This window comes from Felis catus, chromosome A1 (assembly GCF_018350175.1).
Source record: "Felis catus isolate Fca126 chromosome A1, F.catus_Fca126_mat1.0, whole genome shotgun sequence".
In the NCBI taxonomy this organism is placed as follows: domain Eukaryota; kingdom Metazoa; phylum Chordata; class Mammalia; order Carnivora; family Felidae; genus Felis; species Felis catus.
In genome coordinates, this window is record NC_058368.1 from 99,692,346 (window position 1) to 99,701,322 (window position 8,977).

Here is an 8,977-nt window from a genome sequence, read left to right on the forward strand (position 1 = left end):
GACTTGTACAAGAATGTTAATCACATTCTTATTTCTAATAACCCCAAACTGGAAACAATCCAAATTTCCATCAACGAGTGAATCATAAATGAATTACGTAACCTTCAAAAAAAGGGTCCATTACTGAGTAACTAATTGAACAATCTAATGATAATGCAACAACATGGATCATTTGAAATAATGCTGAATGAAAAGGTGGGCATACTATAGGGTCATATTTATATCAAACTATGTAAAATAAAAACTAATTTAAAATGGAAAAGAAAACAAAAAACAAAAAACAAAGTTGATCCATGATTGTCTGGAATAAGCTCAGTGATTTGGAATGTTTACAAAGAGCACCAGTGAACTCTGCATTAACAGATACGGTCATTATCTGGTTAACAGTGATGGCTTCGTGTCTATTTATCTATGTCAAAATATCAGATTATGTACTTGAAATTTATGTATTTATCAGGGGTTATCTGTACCTCCATCATACTGTTGCACGTGTTTCTTTATGATCACTGTGTACAAGAAGGCCAGAATATGTCAAGTTGCCCACTCTACTGACTTCTCCTTCTACCTAATCAAAGTATCGCTTCCCTTTACTTTTCCACTTCAGTTGCTCATCTGAGAACAATGCTCCTTTGAAAACTGATACGATGTTTTCCACATCTTCACATAAATCCTTGTACAGTAATGATGACAAGGTTTAGGTAGACATTTTATCCATGGCAAAACCTGTGTTCCAGTTTTTTCTCTTCGGCTATCATAATCAACGACATAAATATTTGTATTTATTATCCAATCTATTCTCAAATAATTAAATTCTTTTCAGGTAATTTTAAAAGACAATCATTTTTTTAAGCACATGCAGCATCGATTAACAACGTATTGTTTTACCTCTACCGCTATAAATGTGAATTAGGCAAGACACCTACATGGAAGTTTCTATTTAACAATAGTATCTCCCTAAAATAGAGTTCACAAATAGGACTGTTAAAGAAAACACATTCTTCTGTTTGCCACTGGTTCAATCCCTTGTCCAAGGAAGTCACTCATCCCTTGAAGAACATCAAGACGTATTATAAACTGTGCACAGTGTTATAGAAGATAAAACCCGCAACAGTTAAATGCTGGAATAGTGTCCTGACCTTTTTACAATAGAGCACACACAGGGAAAGGTAACATTTATAAGTACAACATGGTAAGGTGAAGCCAGTTATAGCTGGAAGGAGTTCTGTAAATTTCCCGCTCTGTAAAACCATGTCAAGGGCTACAGGATCCGAATCTCAAACGTGTCCATCACACATGTGTAGCACACTGGGAAGCTCTGGGCTGGGGGATGTTTATGCAGCCTAGGGGATGTTGGTGTAAACAGGAATACTACATTTCCCATAGCTTCTGTTTTGGGCTAAGTAGGATTTGTTTTCCCTAGGTTTCTCCAACAGCTGCAATCCCTCCAATACCATTCTTCCCACTTACCTCAGATTTATGCAGAACTATATTCCTGAAGAGGCATGATATATTGACAAGTTTCAGTTTGTCATTTTTTCCTACCCTATGTATTTTACCAAACTCACATGTTTGAGTGTGGGAGGGGTAGAGAGGAGAATGTGGAGAGAGAGAATCCCAAGCAGGCTTTGCACTGACAGCAAGGAAGCGTGATGCAGGGCTTGAAATCATGAACCATGATAACATGACCTGAATCAAGATCAAGAGTCAGATGCTTAACCAACTCAGCCTCCCAGAAGCCCCAGCCATTTTGTTTTTTATATAAAAAACTTATGATTACCGTATACTTTGTTAAACTTTTCCATCAATTAAACACAATAGCACATAAGTATGAAATCATATGTATTACTTCTTTACCTTCAATTCCTCTTGTTTTTAGTATTAGAAATTCAATAGGTCAACTGCTCTAGGAAGCAAAGAGTAAACTTTATCGAAGTCACCCTTTGCCTGGAATGAGAAACAAAAGAAATAATCCCTTTTTATTGTCCCACTTTACTGCCCAGAGAACAGATCATAGTCCCAGTATCGTGAAGAGAAAACCACAATATAGAGGAAAAGCAGAGCCCAGTCATCTCATTCAGTTAACCAAATGGATCTCGAAGTCTAGAGAAACCAAGGCAGCTAAAATTAATTGGGTAGCTAATCATAAAGGGCAGAGACACTAGCCTACAGAGAATCATCTCACATATATGTGAGGAAATTACCTTACACGCAGGAAGGAGTCACCTCAATGTATTTAAAGGAAGAAACCTCTTTTGTGCAGAAAACCTAATTCAAGAGGCACACGTCCAGCATTCAATAGAGGTTTGCCTCAGAACAAGGATTAAATTGTCCCTAAATAAACCACTGTCCTAGCTCAATCTAACACAATTTACAAGAAAGACCCCAAAGAATCAAAAGCTTCCAAGTAATTTGACTCCATCTCATAACAGAGCACCAAAATATTTATGGGAACACCTTAGAATCCAGCACCCACGAAGGCAAAATCCACAAAGGCATCCAATTACAAAATCCCTAGGCAGGTAGAGCAGCAGCAAACTATGACCCATTAATAGCAAAAATAATAAATAAATCAGCCCAATTTATAAACTGAACTTTGTCAACATTCACAATGCCTGCACTTAAAAAAAAACCACTTCTCCAAGAATTAAAAACAAGACACCGACAGTAAAAATCATTTCCAAGCCACGTATGAGATAAAGGATTTCTATACAGACTATAAAAGAACTCCGAATACTGAATTGAATATTTAAACCCCTAATACACCAAAGTAGATACAGAATCACCAACATCTAAATGAAAAAAAAATATTCAGAAGCATTAATTAAGGAAATGTGAATTAAAACTATGAAACAATAACATGCACATGTTCAAGTAATTAATATTTTTAAAGTTTCATCATACCAGGTCACCTGGGTGGCTCAGTTGGTTGGGCCTCCGACTCTTGCTTTTAACTCAAGTCTTGGTCTGGGGGGGTCATAGGTTCTGGCTCTGTGTTGGGCTCCACACGGAGCATGAAGCCTACTTAAAAAGAAAAAAAAAAGGAGCTTTAGCATACCAAGTTTAGTGAGATTTTGAACAAACTCCAACACTCAAACATTAAGGAACGAATGAGAAAACACTTCGCAAAGTATTTTGGCAGCTTCTTAAAAGGCGAAACATACAAATGACATATAAGCCAACAAATCCATGTCAAGGCATTCACTCAGGAGAAATGAGACCATCTGTTCACACCAGGATTTGTTCATGAACGTTGATAACACCTCTACCTCTAACTTCCAAGAACTAAAAATAATCCAAATAGCCAATAAAGATCAAGGGACAAATGCTGAATGTGTTCTTACAATGAAATACATTTTCTCCACATTGTGGATCAACCTCAAACTTTTTTAAAGACAACATAGCCAAACAAACCAAAAAAACCTGCACGGTCTAGAACTGTTTACACACAAGTAAACAGGACAAAACTTAAATTGTACACTCTATAAAAACGATCAATTTCTCAACTTCCAATAGTTTTAAAAGCATTTTTAATCAAACAGTTAAGAAAATATGCCTGCTGAATTTTGAGCATTATTGTTTTAGGATTTGTAGTCCAACAAAAATCTTAGCATCTTCCATACCTTCGTGAATTTCACACCAGAGGAACGTGATGCGTTTTGTTGATGAACTCCAGAGAAGAAAATGGCCCACACCTGGAGGAGCCCCTTCTCGGTTGTCTGTCCTCAAATCTGCTCCCTGAGACAGTATTCATGCTGGTTTTCCCTCTGCTGTACAGCAAGAGACCTGAACTATTAAAACACACACACACACACACACACTTATATTTAAAATACATGAATAAGCCATATTATTTGCCATAAAATTGGCCTGTGGTAGTTTAACAGATATTTTTGAAAGCTTACCATGCACCAAACACCAATCCATGCTCCGCAGATGACTGAATCACCAAGCAATTCTGGGGTTTTGTCCTCAGGAATCTGACCTGCTACTGCCAGTGTGGCTAATTTAATTACTGGATCCAGTACTTCACTACTCTTTGTTTCTACATCCTTTTCCCCTTCCTTTCATTTACAAAAAAAATACTAGAAGTAGTCACCTTGTAGGCTGCCACTTCGTAAAGCCTACCACGGAAAAGCTCCTCCCTTTGCAGGCTGGCTGTACTCTGTTGACTAATGCTAAGACGGTTCTTATACTTCAGTGTGAAACCATTTCACCTGAAGGGCTCGTTAAATACAATTGATGACACCCCCTAGCTAGTGTTCTTGATTCAGTTGACCTGGGGGGAGCATAAGAATTTGCATTTCTAACAAGTTCCCAGGTAAAACCAATCCTGCTAATCATTAAACCACACCTTGAGAACCACTGTGTTAGAAGCCCAAACAGGTGCTAATAAGAATGGAAGGAGAGGCTGATTCACGGAGAAAAATATTGTGACTCTTTAAGAACCAGTCTTAGCTTGCCTAGAAATGGTGAGAGTGGGCATCTTTGCCTTGTTCCTGATCCTAGAGTTTCCAGATATTTTGCTTTTGAGTATGATGTTAGCTGTGGGCTTATCATTTATGACATTTGTTATATTAAGAAAATTTCTATTTCTAGGGTTTTTTTAAATTTGAGAGGTCATTAACATAGAGCATTATATTCATTTCAGGTGTACAACATAATAATTCCATATTTTTATATATTGCAAAATGATAACCACAGTAAATCTAGTTAACCATCAACACACATAGTTACATCACTTTTTCTTGTAATGAGTAATTTTAAGATTTTCTCTAAGCAACTTTCAAATATGCAATAGAGTATTATCAACTGTAGTCACCATGCTGTACATGACATCCCCATGACTTCATTTATTTTATAGTCGCAATCCCTTTAGAATCTCTTTATCCATTTTGCCCACCCTCTACCTCCCATTTCTGGCAACCAATGATGTGTTCTCTGTATATGTGAGTTCAGTTTTGCTGTTTTTTAAGTAATTTTTTCATTTTATTTATTTTTGAGAGAGACAGAGACAACATGAGCAGGGGAGGGGCAAAGAGAGAGAGAGAGGGAGAGAATCCCAAGCAGGCTCTACGCTGTCAGTGCAGAGCCCAATGTGGAGCTCAAACTCATGAAACCATGAAATCATGACCTGGGCCAAAACCAAAAGTTGGACACTTAACCGACTGAGTCACCCAGGCACCCCAGTTTTTGTTGTATTAGATTCTACATATAAGTCAGATCATAGGGTTTTTGTCTTTGACTTACTTAGAATAATGCCCTCAAGGTTATCCATGTTATTGTATGCACCTTTGTTGTTTCTTAGTGTGCAGCTGTTATCACTACAATCTCTGCATCTGTCATCCCATGACATTTTCCTTGCGTGTCTCCATCCAAATTCCTCCCTACTAACTGGGATTCCAATCATATTAAGTGATGGCCCATCCTATGACCTCATATTATAACTTGACTCTATCGGCAAACACCCCATTCACAAATAAGGTCCTGTGTCCAGGTACCAGAGGCTATGACTTCAACATATCTTTGGCAGGGACACAAGTCAACCCATAATGAGACCAAGTCATTTCAGTAAGGAAGATCTATGAGCAATTTTGTAATCAAGTCTGTACTTTCCTTTTTATTTTTTTCTCCCCTGGTAAGACACCTATAATTTAGGTGTATTTTTCTTTTCTAGGGACACAATTCTCTTTTTTCCCTTGGATTTTTTAGGGATTCCTTTCTTTCAATGAGAAAGAATCACCAAATTGGCTTTCTTCCCAGGATTTATATGTATATATTGATTAGTCATTATCATTTTTTTCTGTATAATTCAATGCAGCACACCAGGGGAACCATTTAATGATAGTTCACAAGAAGAAGAAGGGAAGGCTGTTCTGCTCAGTTTGGGTGCACTCTGAATCATTTTGGGAGACCCTAAGAAATTCAGGGATCAGTGTAGGATTGGTTGCTCTTTCTGAGTTGAGATTAGGGAAAGTGGGAACAATCTAGTGATGGAGCACTACTCTGTGGTAAGAATAGCTTAGCAATAAGGTATCCTCAGTAATACATGGGTGTAGAAATATAGGACTGGGATCATCATTGATAACAAAGCAGTCATCAGTCAAAGAGGGGGGCTGTTTGGCATTCTTCACCAGCAACACAACTTGCCTTTGGGGAGAACGATGTTTCATGTTAACTTTGCCGCTGCCTTTACTGTGTATGTTCTCTAGACTGAATCATTGCTGGGCTGCTTTTCTCATTGTTGGTCCGACTTGCTCTTTCTCTGTTTCAGTTTGGTGAGCTCTTTACTCTCTCATGACTGAAATTCTCCATGGAGTGGACTGTTGCCAAACATCCTTACTTCACATTGTCCAACGATCACTGTAGAGGTCAGTTTCTTCATAAATCATGCTCCTTAAAGGTTATGTTTTTACAGAGGAACTTTTGTTTTTTAATCTCTGCTGCCTCTTATTGATATTGATTTTGGTTGGTTTGGGAAAGAGAGACAGTTAAGAAATGCCATGCTCCTCCACACTTTACTCAAGCGGTGAAATTATTTTTATTTTACGTCACAATAAGCATGTGAAATGGAATCTTAGGATTTATTCAACATAAAATGAGTTTGATAGGGATGCAACTATGCAATGATAATATGATCAGTTAGCAACTACAGTAAAAAATAATATATTTTTTAAGTTTATTTATTTATTTCGAGACAAAGTGAGAGTGTGAGTTCGGGAGGGCTAGAGAGCAAGGGAGACAGAGAATCCCAAGCAGGTTCCCCACTGTCACCAAAAAGTCTGATGCAGGGCTCGATCTCACAAACTATGAGATCATGACCTGAGTTGAAATCGAGAGTCAGACGCTTAATTGACTGAGCCACCCAGATGCCCCTACAGTAAAAATTAAATTACAGAATGGAAATGGTTATTTTGTTGACATGTAGATGTAATTTCTGATTAACACAAGATTATGTCAAAATACAAACAACACCTTTTTGGAAAGTAATCACCTACCCAGTTATTTTTATACAATCTGTGTTTTCCCACAAGTTGGAAAATGAGTATTATTCTATATATAGCCCTAGGGAGATCCCCCTTATTCAAAACTGGAGTTTTAAGTAAAAAATCATCAGTTTAGAGAAATGGCAAAGAGATGGATATAGATTATTTTAGGATTTTGGTGGTACATAAAAATATGGAAATTGACTTTATGAAGCACATTTTAAGGGCACAGAAGTATAATATCTTAATAATAATCATGAAAAAAAAATTAGTTTTTTAAAAAGTCTTTAAAGCTGGGGCACCTGGGTGGCTCAGTTCGTTGTGTCTGACTTCAGCTCAGGTCATGATCTTGCGGTTCATGGGTTCAAGCCCCGCATCAGGCTCTGTGCTGACAGCTCAGAGCCTGGAGCCTGCTTCAGATTATTTGTCTCTCTCTCACTCTGCCCCTCACCCACTCACACTCTGTCTCTCTTTGTATCTCAAAAATAAATAAACATTTTAAAAAAAGTCTTTAAAACTAAGTGAAAATCATGAGCGTTTGGAAATAATTGAACAATTTTAATGGATGTACAAAAAAAAAAAAAAACTCACACACCCCTGAAACTATAATAAACCTGGTCACTGCACAGCATTTCACTTCATTTGTATTTGCAAAATTCATTTTCTGGTACACACATAAAAGAAACATTTTTCAAAATTGAATATGAACTTCTTTGAACTGACATCTCATTTCTGGGAAATGCTGTGGTTGTCACATATACTTGTCACAAAAGCAATTACTCTGAGTGCCTTTTCAAGTAACAAATATAAAAAGGTACACAGTCACAACATGGTCTGACTGTTCATTCATGCAAAATTAAAACAGCGATAGCAACAAGTAAAACAATCCTGTCAATTCAGTGAAGTTAAAACCAGTCTGGGGAAGACGCTTAGTAAAGAAAATGGGGAGGAAAAAAAATTCTTCTTAAAAATAGAGGCCCATCTTTCAAAAAAACATTGGTGCTAAACATAGAAAAGAGAAGGCATGAGCAATAGGAGAGTGGGTGAGCAGGAAAGGTGTAGAAAGAAACTGTTTCTGTTTTAAACTACATATCACCCAGACTCATTCACCAAGTCTCATACACAGAGCACCAGAGACAGGGCTTCTCAGGACTGGATCAGTGGAATAAACTTTTTTCTTTTAATGCTTCTTTTTGAGAGAGAGAGAGAGAGAGAGAGAGAGAGAGAGAGAGAGAGGGTGAGGGGCAGAAAGAGAGGGAGTCACAGAATCTGAAGCAGGCTCCAGGCTCTGAGCTGTCAGTACAGAGCCGGATACGAGGCTCAGACTCACAAACCATGAAATCATGACCTGAGCCAAAGCCAGAGGCTTAACCGACTGAGCCACCCAGGTGCCCCACTATTGTAGTTACTTTATAACCAATATTGAAAACAAATCAAAGTTAGATAATCCTACAGGGTATGGATGTCTATTGGGAGAAAATGACAAAGTTCTCGTCAAACCAAATATTTTTACCTTTGCTTGCCCTATTACAAAAAAATAATTAAACTGCCTACGTTTAATACAACAAATTCCTTTAACTTTATAGCAGTTCAGTTTTACACATTTTTAGTGACAGTTCTGCTTTTTTTCAAACTGCAAAACTGAGCACTAGGACATATGTATGACTAGAAATTAAAGATATCATGACCTCTGGCAAAAAATGATACATCTTGGAGCACCTGGGTGGCTCAGTCGGTTAAACATCCAACCTCAGCTCAGGTCATGATCTCAGGGTTTGTGAGTTCAAGCCCCGCATCAGTCTCTGTGCTGACAGCTCGGAGCCTGGAGCCTGCTTCGGATTCTGCATCTCCCTCTCTCTCCCTCTCTGCCCCTCCCCCACTCGCACTTTCTCAAAAATAAACATTTTTTTAAAAACTTAAAAAAATAATACATCTCTAAACCCTTATAATGTTTAATTTAAGGCTGGTTAAACCTTTCCTTCCACGGAAGGATA

The 8,977-nt window shown here is 37.8% G+C and overlaps 1 long non-coding RNA gene across 2 annotated transcripts; it reads right to left on the reverse strand.

Annotated features, from left to right (window-relative positions):
* Positions 1–1,657: 1,657 nt before the first annotated feature.
* LOC123385545 lies at positions 1,658–4,859 on the reverse strand. Of its 2 annotated transcripts, none has more exons than XR_006598315.1 (3): positions 3,903–4,859; positions 3,621–3,788; positions 1,658–3,018 (listed from the first exon to the last, which is right to left on the reverse strand). It is a non-coding gene; the product is annotated as an uncharacterized LOC123385545 (long non-coding RNA). The 2 variants fall into 2 exon arrangements; XR_006598312.1 differs by having other exon boundaries at positions 1,658–3,021; positions 3,903–4,857.
* Positions 4,860–8,977: the final 4,118 nt, after the last annotated feature.